Source organism: Budorcas taxicolor, chromosome 10 (genome assembly GCF_023091745.1).
Source record: "Budorcas taxicolor isolate Tak-1 chromosome 10, Takin1.1, whole genome shotgun sequence".
Taxonomy (NCBI): Eukaryota; Metazoa; Chordata; class Mammalia; order Artiodactyla; family Bovidae; genus Budorcas; species Budorcas taxicolor.
In genome coordinates, this window is record NC_068919.1 from 9168588 (window position 1) to 9195000 (window position 26413).

Consider the following 26413-nt stretch of genomic DNA (forward strand, 5'->3'; position numbering starts at 1 on the left):
TTTTGGCCATTTCAGTATTTGTGACAAATCTGCCAGAGATGGGAAAGGAGAAATAGAAAAGGAAAAAGAGAGAGAGAGTGAAACCTAAGATTTCCTCTTGTTCTAATGTTAAAAATGCTGGTAAAAGTTTAGTCATGAGCTGTCCATATACATTTGTATGAATGAGGTTACATCTGTCTATGGGCATACCGAAGTACCATAAAGGTGCACCATTGTATAAATGTGTGATTATAAGAGAAAGAGAGAAATTGATTTCACAGACATCACTGGTTTGTTTTTTTGTGTTTTTTTGTTTTGGTAAGGATTTGAGAAAAAGTGACTTAACTTCTCTCTTTTTTGTTACCAGTGACAGGTGACAAGAACTCTGATGGCACTCAGAGCAAATGAGAACTAAAGAGGCTTGCTCATAATCTAAGGAAGAGATTTTTAACCCAGTGTTCACAGGACCCTTCGAGAGATCTGTGAACTCTCCAAAATTGTATGCAAAATTTTACAAGAATGTGAATATGTGCATTTTTCTAAAGAGTAGGTATATGATTTTCATTGATCCTCAGAGGAATCCATGACTCATAAAGGCTTAACCCCACCCACCACTCTTGGCACCAATTTATGGTGCAAATCAGAGGTTAGATTATTGAGTAATGAGGCACCTACAGTCACACAAAGTCAGTGACAGGGAGCCTGGGTGGTTATGCAGCTTTCTTTGGGTGGACACACCAACGGTAGTAAATTCTGACCTAAGTGAAGATCTGGAATTGTGTTACAGGCTGCAACCTTCCCCCACTTGCCCCAGAAGAGACTCATGAAGGGAGGTATATGAGAGCTGGGTTTCTGTTCATTGAATTGAGGTGGGAAGAAGACCAATAAGCTGACCAAACAAATACTAGAAAGATTAACTGAAGCAGAGCCTCCAATTGACCTCAGACAACAAAGAAAAATGGTCAGGGCAGCCCAGCAAGCAGTATTTTGAGCCCAGGCCTTCCCGTGCTCTCAAGAGACATAATAGTAAATAGAAACAAACCCCACAAAAATGCAACTGCTTCCTTCTAGCATATTAGTCCTTCTTGTGTGGACCCAGCAAAGAAAGAAAGATAGGACCCAGTGTTACCTTCACAGTACCACTATTTTTCCACTTTTAATTTCAGCAGCTACGTATGGGACAGTTATTATTTAAAGATACTCTTCACAGCTCTTGGGTTAGGAAGATGAATAAGATATTCTTATTTAAGCAACAGAATTCCAAGAAAACAGACAATACAGGTCCACCCTTTGTGCAAGAGTCCCCAGAAAGCTGTGTTTAAAGAGAACGGTCATAGATCAAAGCGTGCATCAAATGCAACAGGAAAATGAAGAAGCTTGAGGCTAATTCCCCAGTAAGAAAGAAATTATTCTTTTTTGTAATGTTAATAACAACATTTTTTTTTTGGTCTATGTTGTAAATATAGACTGCCATAGTATGCTTCTACCCACATCCATAATGTGTGCATATATATGCATAGAGATTCATCACTGTATCCTTAGCATTAATTTTCATGTAATTTAAGGACCTGCACTTTCTACTTGGTGAATCTTTCTGTCCTGTAAAGGAAACGAGTTCACTCAACTACACACTATCAAGCAGACAGGTAATCAATCAGTGATCACACATATCAGTTCCAGCTGAGCTCCTGTCTATTGCTAAGATGGTTACAATAACCTCTAACTGTTCCATGTAAGTAGAAATGGCCTCTTAGACACCTACACCAAAGGTTCGTGCAAGGAGGCTCAACCCGACGGCGGCAGTAGCATTAGCTTTTTTTTTTTCCAAATGTGTCTTTGTCAGCAGTATTTTTAAACATGGGCCTCATCCTGTACTATATTTTATTGCTAAAAGCATCTTTAGTCTCCAGTTTCAGGGATAAAAGGCAATTTTAAAATGTCATGATGGGAAGTAATTTTTCAAGGTTTTCATGACAGGACATAAAACTAGATTAAAAAATATCCAAAATAAGGCCTTGCTCATCAAGATGAGGACTTTCACCTGGGTTTCAGGACATTTGGGCCAAACTCTCCTCCTACCAATACTGCTCAGTTGACTGAGGAAATACTTCTAGCTTTTAAAGAAAAATCACAAACTCATGCCCACATGCCTTTATTTAAAAGCTGTCACTAGCTGGCTTCCCTAATCTTGTCTCACATGAGAAGCTTATTGTAATTTGGAGTGCTGAACTTCAAAATGCTGCGAAGCAGTCTTCCAAAGGTCTAACCCGAGCCAGCTGGAGAGATGCCTTGTCTTAAGCTTATTGGGATACTATCCCACAGAAGGTGACTCCCCAGGACCATGGTTTCCTCCTAGGTATATGTCAACAGCTACTAGGAGCAATCAGATCAGGATGGATTTACTAGCACAAGAAAGAAAGAAAGGTTTTCCCTTTTCAGTAAGAAGATGGATAATCCAGGGATTATGTTCATTGAGGTTTTGGAATAGTAAACCTCATTTCCAAAGTCAAGCTCTTCAAAACTGTGTGTGTGTATGTGGTTGAGGGGAGTCCTACAGACTTGAATAATTAGGCACTCCACGTATGTTTTCCTTAAATTCTTTCTATTTAGAATAGAATAGAAAATAAAACAGAAAACATGATTCCTTTCTCAAAAGATGGGAGAGGTAGAACCCATGCTTGGTCTTCTGACTCACTTGGCCAACAGCTAGGGGTCTTTGAGCTGACAGTTTATGTTTTGATAATGTTTTTATAATGATAATGCTACCTACAACAGACAGCTGTTTAGGGGTTACATGTAAAGAATTTAGCAAGTGCCTAGTACACTACAAGTTCTCAGTAGTATATCTTTAAATTAAAAAAGCTGCAGGTCATGTAAAAGCAAATAACAGCAAATGAAAATGAGCATCAGAACAGAAATCCTCAAGTTTACAGAGATAATGAACAAAATATGTGAAATGATTCAGAAAAGAAAATGCTATTTGAGCCATAGTTGGAGACCAGAGTGATTTCAGGAGATCTCACTGCGAACTGTCTGGGGTAGACAGATGCATCACTGTTTGGGAGACTTGCTTAAGGATCCTCCTTCAGAAATGTGGGCATAAATTGATCAAGTCCTAGCCTGGGGTCGTGGCTGTGAACATGTAAAGGAAAAGAGGTGGCATCACCAACCCTGATACGAAAGAACAGAAACATTCTTTAAATCAAAGGAATATCTCCCATAGTTGGGAAAGCAAGTTAAGTGCCAGAAAGAGAAGATGAAAGAAAGGCAAATGAAGTGTGTTTTATAAAGGTTCTTTTCCCAAGGAGCCCAAAGCATATTCAATTATAGAAATGCTATACTCCTCAAAGTAGGGCTGATGGTGTAAAGATAGAGTGACAAAACCTCAGAAGACATCTGTTTACATTCTGTTTACTTCCAACACAAAGCAGGAGATAAGGAGGGCACAGAAAACGGGGAGTCATTCTGTCACGAAGATAGGTATCACGGGAAGCAGGGAACTTAGCTCTGAGCTTCCAGGCAGTCAATGCAAAAGGGGAAATGAATCAGTCGTGTGGATTGTCCACTTCAGAGAGAAGGAAGCAAACCAACTTTTCAGAAACAGGAAATATTTTCCTGTCTTTAAGATCTGAGAAGAGATAACTATAACCAGCTTGCTCCCAGTTTAGAAACGGGACAAAAACTTAAACTTCAGACTTCTTTTGAAAAGAACAGATCTGCTGGGCTTAGCCATAGTAAACAGTCTCTGATAACTCACTCCTTACCCAAGTTCTCAAACGGACTCAGGTCCATCAGTTTGGGGTAAAACAAATACACGCATGTTGTTAGTCCTCAAACACATGACTTGTCTGATCCTAGATAGAAACGAAGAGTCTATTAACTACTTTCTCCAGCTTCAGTGAGTTACGGTCCTCCTCGTTTTTTAATTTTTGGAAGTGGGGGACAATTTCATCAAGTAGGAAAGGAAATCTATTAGGGAGCTTGCCCCTGAGGGGACGGGGGAAAGGGGAGAGTAATATAGAGAGGGTGGCCTTAAAGGTCAGTGGCCCAGCCTGAAGGGTCCCAGCCACCTTGAAACCCACCAAGGCCTTCCTCTAGCTGCTTTCTTTATCCCAATCGAATCCCTTAGCAAATCCAAACTTCCCTGGACAGGGAGGGCTAGGTTCTCCGCCTTCAGCTACCCTCCGGAGGAAAGAGACCGGGAAGGGGAAGAAAGCAGAGAGGGAGAGGTTAGGGGTCGGAGAAAGGCAGCTTTTGTCTGCACATTTCAGTCCCTAGTTGGGGTGGAGAGAGTGCTCGGCAGCGCTGCAGTTTTACAGCCCATGTGAGCAGCGCTCTGCTGTGGAAATCTAATTTGACAGAATAGGTAAATAAAATCAACTGTCATCAACTCCCATTTTATTTACGAGACGAGGTCAGTGTTTTTATAGCATCAAACGAAGCAGCTTATTGGAAACAGATTTCAGAACCACTCAATAAAGGCAGTTCTGGAAGTTAGTTTGGTTTTAAATGCCCAAATTCGATGCATTATTTGAAAAAATGTCTTCAGCGAGCCTAAGACAACACGCTGCGAATACATTCGGCTGTCCAGCCCCACCTAGCTGGTTCTGAGAACTGGGGCCCTCTCTGTGGAGGGACCCCTCCCGGTCCCTCGCCCCCGGGGTCAGGGCTGGGATGGCACCTGGGGCCGGAGGAGTAGGGGGCGGGCGGGCGGTGCCTGGCGCCTTTCTCCCGGTGCGTTCCTGCCGGCCTTTTGTTTGGTTGTCTCCGCTTTCCCCTTGGTTGTTGATTATTAGTATTTTCCTAGTTTTCCAAACTAATAAGTGCCACTATCAGGCAGTTGGAAGCTCTCGGAGGCTGCAGGCTTTGCCGCTCGGCCTTAATTGATATTGAACGAGCTGCTGGTAGACGGGAACAGGGCCGCTGCTGGATAATTTGCAGTTTAATCAGCGTTTGTAATGAGAGCGGCTGATTAGGGCTGTTGGAAATAAAAGAGAGTTACAAGGAACGTCTGTCAGAGTCCGGTGATAATTCAGGACTAATTGTGGTGATTAGCGCAAACTGGATGACTTTGGGCTTTGCTAATGCAAAGAGAAACGTGCAGGCTCCAGCCAGGGACCCCTCGGAGAACAGCGCTCAGCGCTGCGCGCAACTCTGCGGAGCCACTTTCCTGCGAGGCCCCCGGCGCCCGGGGCCGGGCGCCCCCTGCGCTGCCGCGGGGTCCGGCCACGCCTGCCCTGTCCCCCTCCGGCCCCAGCCCTGCCCCGGGGCGCTTTTCGGGGGCCCCCTAAGGCCCGGTGGACGCCGTTAGCGGCCCCACCCCCTTGTCTCCCCTCCATTCTTTGCCCCTGACGCCTCCCCCATCCATCCCCGCAGCCCCCTCGCCGCCGGGGGTGTGGAACAGCCTGCTCTGCCCGACGCCCAGCTCCCGCCTCCACTCCCCTACCCCTTGCCCCGGCCGAGACCCAGGAGCCTCCTCGCCGGGAGCGCCCGAGCTGGCGGGGCTGTCTTTACTAGCCCCCTCCCCTCCCCCGTCGCCTCCCCTCCGTTTCCCCTTCCTCTGGGCCTTCTCCCGCCCCCGCCCCCACCCCAGAGAAAGGCTCTGCCCCTTCGTGCACCCCCAAACCCGTTGCCCTGGGTGGGTGTCCCGAGGCCTGCGCCACGCAAAGTAGCAGAACCTTTGAGTACGCTGGGGAGAAGAGGACCACCGCTTATAAACGGCCGGAGTCCTCATTATTGAGGAGTTTCATAACTCTTTAATTCATTTTTAATGACGGCAATAAACATGGTAGTCATTTTGGAACAATAGCTAAAAATCATAGGGCCATTACTGTCCATTAAAACGGTGTTTACAGTTCAATGGAGGTTCACGTGCCCCGTCGTCATTCACATCAGCCAAAGGAGAGATTTATAGGTCAGAAGAATGGTTCTTTTTACTCTTTATATAACATAAAGATTATTGAGAAAATTATTTTTTTAAAAAGTTCACTTGGCTTTTAATCGTATGAATGGGGATTAAATAAGGAGCTGTTGTCTGGTGCCTGATTTCTATTTGATCAATAAATCATCAAGTGCCTAAAGTGCTTTATTCACTATCAAATTAAATGAAAAATACTTTAACCTGCGTCCCTGGTGTCGGCAGATAAAGCTAATAATATTTTCTGTTATGTGTCCGTTTAGGCATTTAACACTCAGAAAAATCTACCAGGTCTTGCTCTCTTTCTCTCTATTAGAGATACCACATATTTATTCCACATACCTACACAGGAAATTCTCACCATCAAGGGAGAGCTTACCTGCTCGGGGGACAGAAATCTGACTATACAATCCTAAGGCAGTTTGCCAGAATCTCAGCCCCAACTAAAATGGCTCCACCTTAACATTAAGGTGGAGTCGCAGGACTCCAGGCGCCCCTGGCGCCAAGGGGCTGGTTCTGCCCGCTGGGCTACAGGATTGAAATAACGTTTTACCTGAGTGTTTGCCCTTTGCTAGAGTCCAGCTCTTCATAAAATAATAAATCTAAACAATAGGCCCAAAGGGACAAATCTCTATTATTTCCCAGATTTTCCTGTCCTAGATTAGATATCATCTAATATGATGTATTTCACACGTAGTCCTTTCCTGCCTTTGGAGGAGCTGGGGGATATGAGACACTCCCTTCCTCTACTACACACCTCAGACCAGAGCTACCAGGACTGTGCTTTATAAGATAACAGCACATACTGTAGCTTAATACCATGTTACTTCACATGTGTCACAAAAGAAAGCATTTTCCTTAGTGTGTACATTTGGGAAAGATTTTTTTTTCCCTTTAATGTCTGGGGTAACCTGACTCTGGCTTGTAGGAAAAAAAATGCAATCGAATGATATTTGTGAAGTTTAATTGCTAACTTAGCAGCTCGGTCACACCTCCCAACCCATTAGATGATGAAATCTCACCTGGTTAACGGATACAGCACTGTGGCCTCAATGGCGAATGCCTGATTATACAGCCAAGCTGCTAATTTACCAAACCCCCCGACCAGGGAGGCCTGGACGGCCACCACTCACTGTATTCATGCGGTAGCTAAGAGAAGGAACCGTATTCCCTGAGCCGCTTTCCAGCTACCCGCAGAATGAGAAATGTAAAATTAGTGGAGGTGTGTGCATGAAGGGAGCCGAGCAATTAGCAAGGCGCGGGCGCCCGCTGGCCCGGAGGGGGTCGGCGGGGGCGAGTGGGGAGACGAGGGAGCGAGGGCAAAGGGCCTCCTTCCTCGCGGGCTGAGGTTGGTAGGCCTCAGCGGCGGCGAGGTCAACGCTTGTGCACCCGCCCGGCTGCCGGGGCGCCCAGTTAAGAACAATGCGCTTCCTATTAGCCCTTTGCCACGTGTGCCTTTCCACAATTCGCTACCCACCCGACTCCAGAGGCACGACGCGCCCTGGAGCGCACACACACTTTGTCTTTCTGTTTCTCTCCAGTTTGTCCGACAAAATCACGTTAAGCATCCAAACACAGCAAAATCAGCAACTGGTAGCATCTCTACAACAGGCCTCGGGGAACTAGGACATCGATCTTAGAAGGCGGGGTCTGAAGCCTTTAAGACCTCCGCGTCCGTCACCCTGGTGCGCTATCTGCGTTCTCTCCTGTCCCCCATCTCCTCAGCTGCTAGCTCCCAGCTCTTCTCGGTGGCTGCGGAGCTTGGCTGTTGAGCGCAAGGCCAGGCGTGCGACCAGTTGTTTCCCTCTGCCTGGGGGTGGGGATGCGCATAAACTGGATATTTACAACAGGAGCCTGCGCACGCACTTCTGCCTGTGAGGGCAGGTGTCTTTGAACAGATTCTGTTAGATGCAAGTGGAATTACATGCATTTGTGCAGGTTCCAAAGCCATCGTTCAGTCAGCTGGTTGGTTGTTCTGAGACTGGATGAGGGGGACAAGAAGAAAGAGCATCTTCAGGGGCTTTACAGCCACCTTTCCTTCCTCTCCTTCCAGCTGTAGCTGGCAAACCCAATACTTTCCCTTCCCATCCTACCTTAAAACCAACCAAACAGTTCACAAACCCTTATTTATTTGTTTGTCTGTGGTTATTGCCCATGTTATTAATTGCACCCGGGCCTTCCTTGCTCTTTGAGAGAGCAGCGGTATAAATTGGCTCTAATAAATATTAGCCGCTAGATTAGGCGAGGTGAAGCTGGCACCGCGCTCTATTTTCGACCTGTAGCCTCTGCGAAGCCGCCAGTTCTGCGCCAGATTAGCCCCATCCATCCAGTGTCAATGGTTGTCTTGTTGAGAAAATCAGTGAGTAAACAGGGCTGACAGAGAGGGGGCCCAGCTGATTACTCATACAAATAGACTGCAAACTCCTCCAGGAGAAGCTGTTTCCAGAGATGGGTTTCTCGCATTGACAAGGCTGCTTCTCCCAGGATCCCGTGTCCTGCTGTTCCCACTTTGTCCTCCATCAATCACACAATTGTGTCCGGGATGTTTTATAGAGTCACTTAATATCCCTGCCTTCATCTCTATTCACTTAGAGAATCATCTGCCATCAGGGCTAAAGGCTTTCTGCTGGATGGGACTGGCGACACACCCGGGCAACAATAGCTCTGGTGGAAGCAGGACCCAAGCCCTTTCTGATGCTAATAGAACAGCCCCAGGATGTTCCAGTGCAAGGCAGCCTTTATTGAAAATGGCCATTAGCCCTTTGTCCACTGCATTAAATTATCCCCTGGGCTAGTCCATGATAGGGGTGTGGAGGCCACAGTAAGTTTTTTTTTTTAATTATATTTCTTTTCCCCTTAAGAGGTTTTTGGGTTTGAGAATTGGCTGTGATGAAAGTCATATGTAACTGTGTTCTCTCATTAGGAGGGGAGGAAACATTTTCAGGCTTAAGTATGTAGAGTTAGTCTGGCCCGCATTCACTTCCTCCGATAATTTGCAGTGCTCTGCTCCAGACTGCCCACCCCCACTCCCCACGCGCCCCCACAACCTCCTGGCGACCAGTACACTCCAGATAGGGGAGGATTAAGTGAAATTTAGTTGTAGTCCAAAGGCACAGCATCTTTTAAGCAAAGAATTTCCACAAGTAAGAGGTCAGCTGGATACAAAAATCACATTTTGTGGGGGAATTTTATAGACAGAAGAAAGAATTACAAGCTATCAGTCTTTCAGTGGCTCATCTACAAATTAGACTACAAATTAATCAGAAAGTTAATTAATGGGCAAGTTACTAATTAGAACATTTAAAACCATTGTGTTTATAGTGCCTTAGTTTAAAAAAAAACAACCTGTAGTTAATTGGCCCATACTGATCTCATAACTGGTAGTGGAGGTTAAAATACTACAGATGTATTATTTAATATGTGTAAGTTCTAATTATGTTACCACTGCATTCCATACTCCATAACTGTCAGAATTTTACAGTTAGTTGGAAAGGCCGGTATCAGAAACTATAACCAGACTAGAATGAGAAAACTATGAAGTGTGTCTACAGATTTTGAGCTAGCTACATTTACTTTTTTCTGTTCAGGGACTTGAGGAAGGGTAGTTATGTTTTCTGACTCATCTCTGGGAGTTCAAGCTTTCAGAACTTCCTTTTTATAAACGTGCATAAACTTTACAATCTGCTTTGGCAAATTAGCTTAGGGCTGAAAGTTGAGGACCAAAATTAGGTTTTGGAGTTTGAAGTCCTGAGGTTTTCACCTCACTAAAGTGTAGCGAAATGTCCAAAAACTAAGATTCTTTTTTCAATCGAATGTTTAATACTATAGTTTACATTAAAACATGGATTTCCACTGAGAATTTTTAGAACATCTCCAAAAGAAAAATGCCAAGTTAATTTCATTAAAATACAAGGACACAGGTGACCTGAACATTCCCTCTGTTTATTTTCTACCTGGCTAATCCCTAAGCCATCCACCCTTCTGAGAGTTTAAGGGTCTCTAAGCCCTCCTTTCCGTCACAATCTCTGTGCCCACAACATCCCGAGCCCCAGGCTACACTGAGGGCTCTGCTTCAGTGGGGAAGGGAAGGCCTGTTTGAAAGCTGCTGAAATCTCGAGGAGTAGAATCTCCACCCCCCTCCCCTTTCCATTGTGTCAATCACAGCATCAAACCAACCAGTCCTGCTTAGCAGACTGTGACCTGGAGGACCTGCCCTTGCATAAGATCATCCTCTGCTCCCCTCCCCTACTGTACCTTCTCTGGGGAGGGTGCAGGGGTGAGGAACTGGGCAGGATGGATGAAGAGGAGGCCTGGCCCTGAAAATCTGCTTTCTTTCCAGGCCCTAGGCCTTCCACATCCACCCCAACACTCTCTTTGGAGTGGGTACCACCCAGTTAACATATTTTTGGATGTTCTAGATTTTTCTAAGGAGACAGGAGAACTCCAAGGCCAGAAAGGGAGGCAGATAAAGGCTTTCTCAAATGAGGTCTCACCCAGTAAGCAGTTTTGATCTTTAGCCAGAAGGTAAGGTGGTAACACAAACACACACACATACACCCACTCACCACACATGCAGGTTACCCCACTGAGAACACACATAGGTAATTTTAATGAAAGAGGTTCCTGTACCACATTATTAGCAATAAATCTACACCATTCTTTGTTGGTTAAAATCATTATGATCATCATCGCTATCATTACTGAACTCATTATTCTTGTGTTACTATCAGAGTAGATTTATGATAATACCCACCATTACGCCTGAGTTAAAGAAGGTGTAAAGGTTTGATTAATAGCTGCTTTCATGTTTTAATACTCGACATTTTCTCACATTTTTTCTAAATAAGGACCATGATAATTACAGGCAGTAATTACTGCTTTTGTTAGGAGTGTGTAATTAGCCACATATGCACTGTTCTTTTAAAAAAAAAAAGGCAGGTTTGGGAACCAGGCCACAGGTCCAAGGTGGGCAGAGTTTGGACGGGTCACAGCTGGGCACTTTGACAAACAGAGAGATGGGTCCACAGCTTTGCCCTGCCAATATCTGCCCGGAGACACCAAGAATCTGATTTGAATGAATCTGGGTGAAATTGGAAGTGTAATATTCAGAAAGATTTACAAGGAAGGGTGACTAAGCCTGGAGATTCCCTCCTCAGGGGGCAGCTCCAGTCCAGCAATAAGGCCTCAGCCCCGCGGGTCCAGCCTGGGGTGACGCGGCGTCTATCTGTGTGCTCCAAGCTATAAATGCCCGGGCCCTGCCTCCTCCAGCCCAGCAGACGCCAGACCTGTGGCCAGCCTGCATCAGTCATCCTCCCGCACTGAATTAGCCGGGAGCTTCCCGGGCCTGTGGGCTCCCAGACTATCTGTCCCTTAAAGGTTACACGCTGCCGTGCCTCGCTTTGTCTTCCTCGTGCCCTTTCCTGGCAAAAATGGAGACATCACATCCTTGCCCAGCCCCGGCTCAGTATTTATGAAGGTTTTCTGACAAATAGGCAGGCTGGCCACGCATGGGTGACTGCCTTCATTCCGCACTTGGCTTGTTTACATAGGACCAGCACCATTTCCACGGATTAAACAAATCACAGGGAGAAGGAGACATTTATAATCCGCCAACGAGGCCACAAGGCAGTCGGGAAAAAATGTGCTAGTGAATGTGTGTGCGGGACTGTGCAAAGGGAAAATGAATGCCCTGTCTGCGAGGCTGACCTTCCGGAGAGGGTAATTCTAGCGACGCGTGTGTTTGTGCCCAGGCGCGGGGCACACTCGTTGAGGAGCTGCGTGGATTCGTGTCAGAGAGCGACACTGAATTACCCCCGCTTTTACCCCTCCCGAGGACACACACAAAGGCCAGGGGGAGAGGGGGAGAATTCCCCTGGCTAATGTGTGTGTGTGTGTGTGTGTGTGTATGCGCGTGCACACGCGCCTCCGTCGCGGGACCCCAGCCGGCGGTTAACCCTTGGCAGGCCGGCGGGGAATAGAAGACCTCCGAGGGAGCGCGCCCTGCCCTCCCTCCGCTTTCCACCCACCCCGACTGCGCACGGCCCGCTCGGGCCTGCGCGGCGTGCGGGCGGCCCAGTGTGTGCGCGCGCGAGGATGTAAGAGTGTCCGATGGTGTGTGAAGTACTGTGCACTTGTATGTGGCGTGTGCATGTGGCGTGTGCGCGGACCACCAAGGGCATAGGGGGCGTGTGCCTGTGTGATGTAGGTGGCGCTTGTGTGCTGCGTGTGTCCGTTTGCGATGTGCGTGTGCAGGTGTGCAGGACGCGCGCGTGGCACGAGTGTGGGGGCGTGTTTGTGTTTACACCTCCAGAAATCGGATCCGTTTCTAGAACGCCCCTCGCTTCACCCGGAAGTATTCGCGGATCCCTCCACCCAGTTCAATAAAACAAAGCCACCGGGCCGAGTGGACTTCCGACGGCTCGGCGCCCGCGGGGCTGAACGTCCGGGCGGCGGCCGCCCCAGGCGGAGGCTCCGGCTGCGGCTGCCGCTCGTCCGCCGCCCGCTCTGGCCGCCGCTGCCGCCGCGCGGCGGGCACAGCCGGGGCTTGCGTGACACCAGGCACCGGCCCCGGGCCGCGGGAGGAGGAAATTCCCTACAAAATAGCAATGGTTCCGAGAAAAGGATCACAACAAAATATTGAATAAATTCCCTTTTAATTTATTTGATCATTCCACATTACGGGGCTATGAATTGCTCAAATTTGATAACAAGTACTCAATTCAACTCATTATGTAAGTTAAATTAGACTTCGATAAAATTTCAGTGGCGCGCAGTGGTTCCTCGAATGAAATGTAATTTGTGCAAGAATTTGTTGTATCTGTCACAAATATTTCCAATTAGCGACCGTAATTATTTGATAGTTTCTGCAATTATGGCTTAAACGGGTGAATTTGGGACTGTGGAGGACCCTAATTGGCCTAAATTTGATATTTTGCATATTTGCATAATGAGGAAATTGGTAGAAAATTGTGTTCATTCATTTGTGAAAAATCCTATGAATTTTATGAATTTGAAAGCTCTGTTTGTGCAGACTGTGACTTTGCCTGCTGATCCCTGAGGAGCTGACGCTGAACGCCTGAATGGGCAGCTTGCCAACTCCGCGGCTCCTGGAGGGGGCGGGGAGGCAGCCGCGGAGGGGGAAGAAGAGGAGAGCCGGGTTGGGGGCAGGCCAAGGTAGCGGAGGGCGGGGGCGCGAGCGCGGCGCATGCTCCGCGGCTGGTCCCGACCGCGGGTTAAAGGCCCCAGTTCGCCCCGGGCTGCGGGGATGGAAGTGATGGGTGGGATAGGGGGCGGAGGGGGGAAGTTGCGTGGGGTGTCATCTAGCCCAGTTACAAGAGGCTGCCCTGTAGTATAGCTGCGCGCGAACACAGGCACGCGCACAGACAACCTGCTTTCAATGAGAAATGTACCCAATCCGCCAGGTGGAAGGGGTAATTGTGGAGGGGTGAGGTCTTGAGATGATGGTAACTGTGCACTTGTTTAAGTTAAATTGCCAAAGCTTCTCCTCTCAGTAAAAACGTTTGATCTATGGCGCTGTCAATTTAAAGTGTTTAAAGAGAAGCAAAAGCATAGATTTTAAGCTGCTTTGCCCAGCACCCATTCATCATGCATCAGGGATTTTAAAGTTTCATGGTTGCTGTGGTTTAACATCTCAACTCTCTGACACAAGAATCTGGAAGGAGGAAATAGCTCTGCAGTCAGAAGCCTATGACTAAAGGGAAATGATTATGTCCCAAAATAAAATCTACAAAAATACTCATTTCTGTTCATGCAAGGAGAGGGTATTTTATTTTGAGGGGACCCTATGTTAGTAATTATAAGTAGAACTGAAACCACTGTTAACCAAAAATTGTTGAAACAATACCACCAATTTCTTTGGAGGGAGGTGGGAGACAGGGTTTTAAAAGAAACAAAACCAAAACCTCAATACACTCCGTTTCCTTGGTAATAAATAATGATTTTCCCCAAGCATTTTCTTGCAAATATCCTGTATTTTCATCAAAACCCATAAGAAAATGTCATCCTCTATGTTTCTTGAATGCAACATTTTAGATACTCCCTTAATTTCTATAGATCTTAGATGCATAAAACCGACCAAAACAGAGTCATAGTGAAGAACATGATATCTGGCTTTGCAGTTAAGTGCTCTGTAAAACTGCTCCACTTGTGAACATTACTTTTGCTGGGAAGGACTTTCTTATCTACGTGGAAGTGGGTAATGTGAATGTCTAACAGGCCATAAATGCTTAAGTGCTTTGTTTCACAGTGCATTTTCAGTAAAGGTCAATATAAATTCATCTTCCCTTAATGCAGTATTTATGTTTGTGTGGGGTTTGGAATAAAACTGCCATTAAAATCCATATTAAAAAAAAGGAATAGAAAAATGGGAACTGTGTCTTTGATTTGGCTTTTCATGGGTGGGAAGGTATCATTTGGGGATAGAAAAACAGCAATTCGTTACTTATCAAATTTAAACAATGCATAGATATTATTTTACTAATATTTAAGAGAAAATAGGCATTTTCAATTTTCAGTATTCTTGAAAACCGATGACTTTGGTGTCCAGTGGTCAGAAAATAGGGGAATGATTTCCTTGCCGATCTTACAGGATTTTGATAAAAGATCAACAAGAATATTGGTTATTAAGTCTCCTATTATATTGATGGCATCATCATTATCATCAGTAGCAGTAACAGTATTGCTGTGCCATTACTATTAAGCTAAGATGTAAAGAAGGATCCTGCGGGCAAGGCTGAAATGAGCCCAGGTGGCCTTTGATTAGGTTAGGAAGGAACGGATCATTCACATCTCCTCCTAGCTTGCACACATGATCAAGGATCACCATGAGTGGAGTCATCCTCAAATACAAAGGATAATGGTTCATTCTCTTCCCCATTTAATAACACATCGTGTTACATTTGGGGATTATAGATACTATTTATTTAACCTGTTCAAGAGGTCATGAAGCACTTAACTGCTGAAATTTAAGGCCACTTCTGATCATTGGGGTGAATAAAGAACACAAAAGAATTTCAAATTGAAGAAGCAAGATCTGCTTTAAGCTTAGGTCCAAGCCACAGTATTAATGTTTGCAATTTTTGTGGGTTCATTTAAAAAAAGTTGACCAAGAATTTTTTTGTGGAAGTATTAATATTTCAGTGCTGCACATTACTTATTATATCTTTTTCTTTATCTTGCTGTATCTACAGAAGTATTCAGTTCTACTTATTATGAATATGACATTATCTTCACTTCAAAAGCTTTTCCCGAATGGTTATGGTATTGAATAATTTTGTTGTCCACATGACCTAAACCTCAACAGTACAAATATTTATCTAAAAATTGGAATTTAAAAAACTGACCACTCAAGTTCCTTCAGATTTGTTTCCTTCCCCTCCCCTACTCAGGAAACACTCCTTGCCATCTCTCTACATAGTTCAGGACTTCCAGCCCTAAACCTCAGTTTGTAAGGTTTAGGGCCAGAAGTATAATCATTTTTCAAGTATTGGATCTGACTAAATCCATAAAGAAGGGGATTCCAGGGGTTTTATGAGACTGTGGGAAATGACAACCCTACCATGTCCTGTCCCCACACCATGATCAAGTGCAGCCCTTAGTTCCCTGGAGGAAGCCAAGTTCTCTGCAGTTTGCAGGCCTACACTCAGAAGAGGGGAGGCTGAGAGAAGAGCTACAGCAGCTCCACCATGGGAACCTGGTCATTGGTTCCTTACTCTGAATATGTTAGGTCAAAGCATTCATTCACCAGCTCCTCTTCACCTTACTCAAACTGGCAGTCAAATGTATGCTCAAAATAGGCACTCATATTATAAAAGCTGCTGAGAAATAGTCTGATAACAAAAAGTCCTAACCTTATGTGTCCACAAGATATTTTTTGGAATTTTAAAGTAGATGATTATTATACATTTTTTCATCGTATCTATTTCTTCCTTTACTTTCCTACCACCAACCATTCTATCCAGGCTGTCAGCATTTCTTACTTGAACCACTGCAATAGCCTCCTAACTATCCTTTTTGGCTCTAGTCTCTTCAACCAGTTCACTGTCCTTGGGGCTGACAAGTGAATCTTCCTAATCTTCCTTTGTCAAATCCCTCTCCTTCACTAAATATACCAACAGCTCACCTTTTCCCTAAAGGATAAAGTTCAAACTGTATAATCGGGTTTTCGAGTCTTTCCACAATCTGGCTGTAAGGCAGGAGGAGAAGGGGACGGCAGAAGACGAGATAGTTGGATGGCATCACCGACTCGATGGACATGAGCCTGAGTAAGCTCCGGGAGCTGGTGATAGAGAGGGAAGCCTGGCATGCTGTAGTCCATGGGGTCACAAAGGGTCAAACACGACTGAGTGACTGAACTGAACTGAACTCACCCACTGAGTCCTGTCCAGTGAGATCTGTTTCAGAACACCCGCTTTATACTCCAACCACACTTCCTCTCCCAGGAATACTCTCCTACTTCACTTGCCTGTTTCCTAGATCCAGCCTGATCTCCCTCCCTCTATGAATTCACTTCCTCATTCAATAAACATTTATTGAATGTGCCAACCACTGTGCAAATTGCTGGCAAGACAAAGATGAATAGACCAGGCCCCATGCCCTGATGGAAAAGACAATCATGAAGCAGGCAAATAACTATGCCATGTAGTAAATCCTATAGTTGGGATACAAAGCGCAAAAAAAGGACCGGTGCAGTTATTGCTACGCATTCTAAATTTTCCTTCTTTTAAACCCATCATGTTCACTGGAAGCTAACCCTATACTGCTTTGTACTGTTGCTAAGTTCCTAGAGAATAAAGGATTGACTTTTGTGTCCCTGTGAACCTCCAAAACCATGCTTTGGAACAGAGACATCAATTAATTGATAGGTGGGTATGGCTGTAGTTGTATAATTGCCTATTTCAGTCACATGAGTCAAATCTGGTCCTTCTGTAGAGCGAAAAGACTACCATGAAAAGAGCTGTGGCTTCTCTGAATCACTCCATGTAGATATTCTGATTTTTCGGCTCTCTGACTCTGCATGAAACCTTAGAGGTGTGGACCGGGCCACAAGTGGGCACCGACAATTGTGGATAAAGTTTTATTCATGATGGCTTATCCCAAATGGTATAGATTATGTAACAAGAGCCAAGTACTAATAATGAATGGAATTTAATTAATTTTAAAAATCGTCTCACTTGGTGCTTAGAACTGTCAGCCTCACTGCCTCTCCCCCACGTCTCTACCGTCAGCCACCGTCTGCGCTGCCACCATCAGAAACAGAGCACCTTCACCGTGGCAAGTCTGGGAGCAAAGACCGCACATCCATTGTTATTGACAATACTAGACACTGACTTCATAGTGAAATCCCCTTATAATTCAATGCAAAGTAGTAGTATGTTCCTGTAAATACAACTGCACAGATTAGTAAGGTGCAAACCAGCTATGAAGAGGCACAGAATTAAAAAGGTAATAGACTGGATTTAAAATACTCAGACTGCTGACATATGAGTTGGAAAACATAATAAGTATTAGAACATCACTTGTTCAGGATTGGTGTAGTTCCACCACAGGCAGAGCAGAGAGACCTCCATACCAGTGCTATTAAACACGGGAAGTCAAAGGACAGTTTTCAGTTTGTAGACACATCAGTAAGATGGCTTGTTAAAAACAGGGAATGGGTCAGGTTGATCACTGTCCAAGTTAGTGCCTAGGGAAGATGGGTCCCAGACTAACGGACGTGAAAAATCAAGTCTAAGTTTCCTAGGCAGACTTCCAAATTACACATGGTGGATCAAACATATCCACTTGTTTCTGCTCTTCAATGAAGACCCTTTTAAAGTGATGGTAAAAGAATAAAGAAGGCATCAAAAAACAAACAAACCAAGAGCCAGATAGGAGATGACAAAAGAGGAGAAAAGCAAACAAAATCTTAGAAGCTAGAATGCAGAAGTACAGGGAATAACTGACTTTGCAGACCTTCAGGCCTGAGACTTGAGCCTGCAGTGGACAAAACCAACAAGGAGCAAGGCAGCTTACGCCACAGAAACCTGGAGAAGTGCAGGCACCTCTCCACTAAAGGTGGTGATGCGGGGCGAAGCTGCAAACAGGAGGTACGGGCGCATTTTTTAAAGATAAACAAACCTCCCCAAGCCCCATATTCTGAGGAACACACTGAGAGTCTTCCCTTGGAGATGTTGAACCAGAAAGGATCTGAGGACCCTTGTTGGGCTAGGGGTGAGGCAGAACGTTAGAACCATAGGACTGATGTGAAAGTCTGCATGCTAGACAGTGAGTTCTCCAAACCCTCTTCGATCCTTCTATTGGGCTCTCAGAGCACTGGGAGCCAGCATGTCTGCTCCTCAGGAGGAAACTTAAGAGGATTCTTCTCTCATAAAATTGTCTGCCAACACGGATCACTGGAAAGCTAAGAACAGTACCCGGGTCTCCTGACTGATTAGTGTGCAGTGAAGCCCACCAGTCAAAAGCCCCTCCTTGCACACATCACTCACCATCATGTTAGTGCTTTGCTTCTTTATTTATTTTTATCTTAGTCTCAGTTTTAAATATAACCATATATCCAAAGCCCATTAGACACTTGAGGAAATCTGCTAATGGAAAGCAGAGACTGGAACAAACACTGAATAAAAAGGAACTCAAAGAAAACAGAGTGCAAGAAACTTCAAGGAAGCAAGTGAACAAACTACAACTACTGGGAGCGTGCGATGCTGAAGCCACAGAACAAGAAGGGAAGTATGAAAGTCAGTCAGTCATGCCCGACTCTGTGACCCCATGCAGTGCAGCCTGCCAGGCTCCTCTGTCCATGGAATTCCCCAGGCAAGAATCCTGGAGTAGGTAGCCTATCCCTTCTCCAGGGGATCTTCCTGACCCAGGAATTGAAGCGGGGTCTCCTGCACTGCAGGCAGATTCTTTACCAGTTGAGTTAAGAAGAGGGGGACACTAAGGAGAAAACATTCAGAGAATGAACAGCACCCTGGGAATTTAAAAATATAACGGCACAAATAAAAGACGAAAGGTCTGTAAGACAACCCCGAGGGAGTCTCAAATAAAACAGGTTTTCAAAACAGAGATGGGAGACAGGGAAGAAAAGGCGGTTCTAATTAGAACCACCAACTAACAGGGATTCTAGAGGTAGAAAACCGAGAAAGTGAAAAGGAGAAAATGATGTAATAAATGATATCAGAAAGTTTCCTAGATCAGAAGGGCTAAACAAGACAACAATTAATTTAAAAAGATTTTTAAGCAAAGCATCAGTTCAGTTCAGTCGCTCAGTCGCGTCCAACTCTCTGCGACCCCATGAATCGCAGCACGCCAGGCCTCCCTGTCCATCACCAACTCTCAGAGTTCACTCAGACTCACGTCCATTGAGTCGGGGATGCCATCCAGCCATCTCATCCTCTGTCGTCCCCTTCTCCTCCTGCCCCCACTCCCTCCAAGCATCAGAGTCTTTTCCAATGAGTCAACTGCTCGCATGAGGTGGCCAAAGTACTGGAGTTTCAGCTTTAGCATCATTCCTTCCAAAGAAATCTCAGGGCTGATCTCCTTCAGAATGGACTGGTTGGCTCTCCTTGCAGTCCAGGAGACTCAAGAGTCTTCTCCAACACCACAGTTCAAAAGCATCAATTCTTCGGCGCTCAGCTTTCTCCACAGTCCAACTCTCACATCCATATATGACCACAGGAAAAACCATAGCCTTGACTAGACGGACCTTTGCACATTACCACTTAAAAGAGTTGGAAGTAATTGCCTTTCAGGAGCAGCACTGAGGAGGGGAAGTGTGGGGCTGGGGACTTGGAATTGTTATTATTAACCTTGTAGTTTTATACTACAGTTTGACGTTTTATACTACATGTTCCATACTGACAAAATCTATATTTAAAGGATATATAATTAAGTTTGCTAGTGAGAAGGAAATACAGACACAACATTGGGGAAGGGAAGCAAATATAAGGACCTGCTTAGAAATAGTATCTGACATATGGAACCATCAACAAAGTCTAGATCCCATTTCTAAGATTTTTACTAAAGGTTTTCTCATCCATAACACCTGCAATTTGGCTTGAATAGGAGTGTTAAGGTCTGAATGCCCTACTCCCAGAATATGATCAGTAGATAGTAATTTGGACAGTGATTCTTTTCTCTTTATTGCATTTTGATTCTTCTTAAGACCTGGGTTTAAGTCAGTTCTGCCAATGATGACCGGATGACCTCAGGGACGTCCCTAATCTCTCTGGACCACAGTCTCCTATACATAAAATTAGGGGTCGGCTAAGATCAGAAGTCACAAATTGGCAGACCAGAAAGTAAATCTGGTCCACGGATGCATTAGGCCCACACAGCATTTCAAAACATTAAAAAATGAGGTATATCTGTCTTTTCTTTAAAAATCAGAAGATCCTGGCAACAGTGAACCCACTCTCCTTCCCAGCAACAACTCCCTGGGAATGATGGGGCAGGTATTGTCCAGGAAACCAGAAGCCCCTCCTTGCCATCACCTGCCGAGCTCCAATAGGTATCTGAGTTTGAGACCCCATCACTGTTTAAGTCCTTTCCAAGTCTAACATTTCATTCATCCATTTGACCATTTACTCATTTAATGAACTTTCATTGAACACTTTCTATATGAACCACATTAGACACTGAGGACCCAAAGATGAATAAGACAGAGTTCTTGCTGTCAGTATGGAGTAGGAAATGGCAACCCACTCCAGTATTCTTGCCTGGAGAATTCAATGGACAGAGGAGCCTGGCAGGCTACAGTCCACGGGGCCTCAAAGAGTTGGACATAACTGAGTGACTTAGCACAGCACAGCACTTGCTCTCAATAAATTTATAATCTGTGGGGAGTGTTTAAAAATATTTGTTAAAAAAAATATTTACTGAATATCTGCTAACTGAGTACCATGTGTGGTAGCATCTCTGGGAGGGACCGTTTCAGGGAGATACCAGGTCTGCACAGAAGTAGCTGATATTTGAGCTGGATCTTGAAATGCATTAAGTGAACAAAGCGGACAGCCGAGATCTTGTGCTTGAAGCGGTGCGTGCACCAGCCTGCCATTCTGAGTGGTATATAATATTGACCAGAAAACTTCAGGGACACACTGAAGCCTGGAGGAAAAAGGTTAGGGGTAAAATAAAATGTTACAGTGTGTCAATGCTCTGCAGCCAAAGACCAGCAGGAATAAATGGCCTTACTGATACAGAACAAGCACCGTGGCAAACCATGAGGCATCTCAGGAAAAGGGGTTAGAAAGGACTTGTTAAAGAGCTTGGACTTGTTAAATGATTGGGGAAGGGATCAAAGAAGTGGGGCTTGGATTTGCCTCGGATCCTATCCGGAAGTAGAGTAGAGCTTCAGTGGGTATCTTAAAACATCTTCTCCAGAAGATGAGAAGAGTGAAGCAAGGCTGTTGCTGTAACTAGCAAAATCAGCAGCCATCATCCCTATTAGCCAGATAGGGGACTGGCCATTTTTGTGGTTTGGACAATAGTCTTCTGTTTTTGTGGCGGTCTTGTTTTGTCTAGACCCATCATGGTCACCGAACGGCTGTGTCCAGGGCTGCTACACTGTGAAATTGTTGATGTTCAGCCGGTGAATACCAAGGCCTGCCTCTGAGGGCCAGGCCAGTTCCCCAGGTCAAAGGCAGCTTTTCCTTGGCTCAGGTGTTGGTATCTTTGAGTGTTCCAGTGGCTAGAGAGCCTTCTCTCAATTTCTAATTCTCCATTTGAATTTACACTGTTTAGACAGACTTACTTGTGCAATGCTGATGGGCTGTGTTTAGGAGCTCTGCATTCTTCCTCTTCTTGGACAGCACCCCAGGTCAGTCCTGACCCTGCCCCACACCAAGTCTCCATGACCCAGGATCATGCTACCAGACCTACCCAAACCTCTTTGGCTGGTTTTCATGGATAGGGAGAGACAACTCTTTTTTGCGTAAATTTAGAGCTGTCCTCTTATTAGCTCCTTAAAAGCATTTTTTTTAATTCAGAAAAAGCTCACATTTAAATTAATCCATGAACTTAAGGTTCTGAGAGAAGGAAACGATTATCTAGTCTCCCATTACCTGTCTCCCTGAGCCCAACCCTTCCTTTCTGCCAGCAGCATCATTGTCTGAAATGTCTGTTTTAAGTCGTCCCTGCCAGTTCCCTCCCCTGGGTCAGCCTACCTCTGCCAGCTCACCTTCCCCACACACCAGCGACTTCCTGCAGCTGGATGTCACGGCACCTCTCTTCCCTCTGCTTTGCCTGGCTCAGAAGTCACTGTCTCTTAGCAGCGGAGTTCATCACTCCCTGTCTCTCTTTTATTGCACTTATTTTTCACATATGTAGGGCTGTACACGTCTTGTTGGGCTGGGATTCTGATCTGTCTCGTTTGTGGAAGGTACTGTCTTGGGATCGCCACTGGCTGGCACAAAGTACTTGCTCTGAGAACATATAAAAGAAAGCCTGTACGTATGTTTGTGCCCATACACACGCACACACGCACACCAAGAGAGGGTGCCTTCTCTGTCATTTTGCGGTGGCAGCCCTCAGCCCATGTTAAAACACTCCCAGTGGATGAAAACATCACTTGTCCCAAGGTGGCCGATTTTACTTTTTAGCAGTTTTGTTAGAAAGGTCTTCCTTAGATCTGTCCCAGATTTGTCTTTCTTTCAAATTCCCTTTCAAGCCTGTGAAGTTAATTCTCTTTTCCAAGAAGACACTAGGTTTTCACTATCCTGGCAAACACATTCCTCTGGACACTTAACAGTTTGTCTATATGCTTTTTAAAACAGAGTCCTGAACTGGGTAGAATTTTCCAGACATGGTCTGAATAGTTCAGAGCAGAGGAGAACCATCAGCTCCCTCATTCTAGTTTAAGATCCCATTCAACTCTCTGGCCTCACTGTCCGTGAGTGCACAGTCAGTTCAAACCCTTTGACTTTCGGGGTGTGTATGTTTTGTTAGGTGCACTGGCTAATTCATGCCTCTCTCATCTTAACTTACACAACTGATGCTTTGGGCCTGTGGGTGGAAACCCGTCTTCATCCTAGCTACGTTTCACCTTGCTCCACTTGGCTGATTGCCTTGCTCTTGGCAACGACGTGTCACCTCCCCATCCTCACACCGACTAGTGTCACCGGCCATGTCGCTGCTCTGCTCTCTACGCCATCCTCCAAGGGGACATAAACGCTAAACAGGACCAGCTTACGGTCACAGCCCTGTGGCTAATTAGTCCCCACTCTTTCTCCTTCTTCCTTCCTTTCTTTCTCTTTTCTCTGGTATACTCTTTCCTCCCTGTCTTATTTAAAAAAGATGCAAAGCAGCTCCCTAGGACTTTAGGACTTAATACTACAGACTCTTTCCAAGATGACATGAATCCATATGAGCACGCTTTCAGGGTAGTCATTTAACTGGTTATGAATCCACCTCATGGTTCAGGCATCATACCCAGTGTTTTCTCTCATGTCCACAGGACACAATGAGGGGAGACCCCTCTGTAATTGCAGACTTATTAGGCCCTATCGTAGTTCTGTTCAGAGAGAGCTGTGTTGTCTCTGCAACTTGTCCCGAAGACCTAGAGGCCAGTTTCTTCTTCTAGGAGCTCGCAGTCCATCTCTTCAGTGTTTCTGTTGTAGATTCTCCTTTGAAATTATTTTTACAAATTTTTGGCTGTGCCATGTGACATATGGAATCTTAGTTCCCCAACCAGAGACTGAGTTTACGTCCCCGGCATGGCAAGTGTGGAGTCTTAGCCACTGGGTCACCAGGGAAGCCCGTACAGATTCTCCTTTGGAATACACAAGGTCCTCTCTCTGTTGACAACCTCAATATACACATTTTCTGTCTTCCAAAACCCAGAAACTACTGTTATTTGTTGAAAGACCATATATAGTAGGTCCAGAGTGGCATTTTCATAAAGTTTTCATTTTGTTTCTGAAAAGGAAGTTGAATTGCAGTTGGAAATTTGGTAAATTTAAGGGCGCATACCAGGTGGAGGGGGGCACGCCAAGTGCAGACTTAAGACACTGACTATGGCTTAGTGACGGTCTTGGGCTCTCTAGATCTGCCCTTAGCTGCTTCGGGGCTTCTCTATTTCCCTTCATTCTTACCTACAATAACAGAGCTTTGAGGGACAACTTGGTGATAGGGCTTGCCTAGTTCAGGGAGTAGCGCCATGGCCTGACAACTAGAGGTCACCCCATCAGTGATCTTAGGTCAGCCTTCCAGTCAGTGGAGTTTATTTCAGGACATTTAAAAGATGAGCCCAAAGAAACTTATCTCACCAAAACCGATACCAACGTATAGAATAAATGGAAAGGAATTAGCTAAGAGAGTTTGACCCTCCTCCCCTGTTCTCAAAAGCCCTCCTGGGTTGCTAGTCAACATTATTGTCTCTTCTGGGGGAAAAAAAAGCCAATAAATTCTGAGCTTAACAGTAAAGGTAATGACTAGGCTGAAACTGGAAAGCCTTGTAGAATTTGGGTTCAACAAAAAAAGGCCTGAATTACTTCTTTCAAAGTCAGTTCAATTACCACTTCCCACAAGAGACCTTTCTAGGACCCTCTCCAGCCCCCTGGCACTCTGGGCACATATCCTTATTACAGCATCCTTATTACAGCATCTTGAAATGACCTTTTCCGTGTTGTCTGCCGACACTACACCCTAATTTCCTCAAAGAGCAGGGACTGTCTTATTCATCCTGGTGTTCCCAGTGCCTAGCACTGTGCCTGGCATGGAGCAGAGGTTTCGCAAATATTTACTAACTTAATGGAGTAGTTTCTCAAGCCTTTTAAGTTCATAATGCCCATGGAACATTTTGTTCAATATCTCCTCTCCCGTAATTTTAAAAGGCCATATGAAATTTAATACATTATTTCAGATTCATGAACACTTTGCTCATTACATTAGTCTTGTTAAAGGAGTCCATTATTTTAGAAATCATTTTACAAGAGAGCTCTTCGTCACTGTAGAAAGTTTTCCATGGGTTGCAGGAGCTCGAGAGGGCCAGGGACACTCCGTACCTTCTGCTCTCTTAAGATTCTAGAAGTTTAATGAGAAATGAAAACTTTAGACATCTTCTCATCAAACCCTTCAGTTTGAGGACAAGAAACTTAAGCTCAGAGAAGTAGAAGGGACTTTCCAAAGACACACAGTGAGTAAGCAGCAGAGCCAAGAAGAGAGCCCCCGTCTCGCAAGGCTGTTGCTCTTCCCATGACAGCCCCAGCCCCACCTCAGCCCGTGAGAGCTGCTCACTGGACCTCTGGCCTCTTCATCCCCTTCAGGTTATAAGCGGTGGTCCCCAGAGGAGAGGCGAGGCTGGGGCAGGCCTCCCGCTGAGGAGCAGCCTACACTGGGGCATCGCTCACATGGATAGACAGCACTGGGATCTCCTGCCACCCACCCCCACCCCATGGAAACGAGAGGCCCTCCACCCACTCGCCCTTAGAGCTTCTGGATACCAGACATCTGACTGCTACTTTGGAGGGAAGGCCAAGGCACCCTGGGGGTGGCTGGGATGTGCAGATCACTCACCATGGGCCAGGACAGTGCAGCCCTATCTTCATGAAGTGTACCACTGGGCTGGGAGGATGGCCTGGAAGTCAGGCCGCTATAATGCAGTACGTGCTGCGGGAGGACAGGGCCACAGGAGCACGCAGGAGGGGCAGAGACCTAGCCATGGCAGGAGGGCACTAGAAGGCCTCCTAGGCGCCAGGGATGTTTAGGCAGAGTCAAGGCAGACATCAAATAAGAGCACCCTACCACTGACCCTTTACAATAAACCATCTCTCTATGTGGGCACCCACTGAGAAGGTCAGATCCGGACAGGTAGTTTCTGAGGACAGAAAAGTCTGAGGTTTCTTTAGCATCTGTCCTCCACTAGCCAGGTAAACAAAAGGGGCCACAGCCTGTCATCAGAAAGGACATTCCAAATGGCAGACTCTGTGGTGAAAATACACACGCTCCAGAGTTCAAGGAAAAAGGAAAACTTTTTCAAAGTAACCCTATTTTCTTATCAGAGGGAGGTTTGAAAGCCTGCAATTTAAGAATTCGTCACAAAGGCAATCACATCACTGAGATACTCAAGTAATTCAGTCAGGCTCCTTCTCTTCCTATTATATCAACATGATTTATTGTTTACTTTTTTTGGGGGTAGCCAAATAAGAATAAATATCACCAGTAGGGGGAATAGATGTCTAAAAAACAAACTCAAAAATGTTTTTCTTATGTGAAAATGGCTGTGCACAGTACTAAATGGTTTCCATATCAATATTTCTTTGTAGTTTGCTTTAAATGCCACAAAGATCACATAAAGAAACAAAAATGTTAAACACATAAAATGCACTTTTTAAGGGCATTTTGGCAAGAGAGCTATTTCAATAATAAATTTTTAACATTCCAGACCCATCTTGCACTTTGTTCAATAATCCTACAAGCCCTTATTACAACTTCAGGGCATAACTCGTGCCTGGCACACAGGTAATAAATAGGAAATGACTCCCCCACCCCACAAACATCATC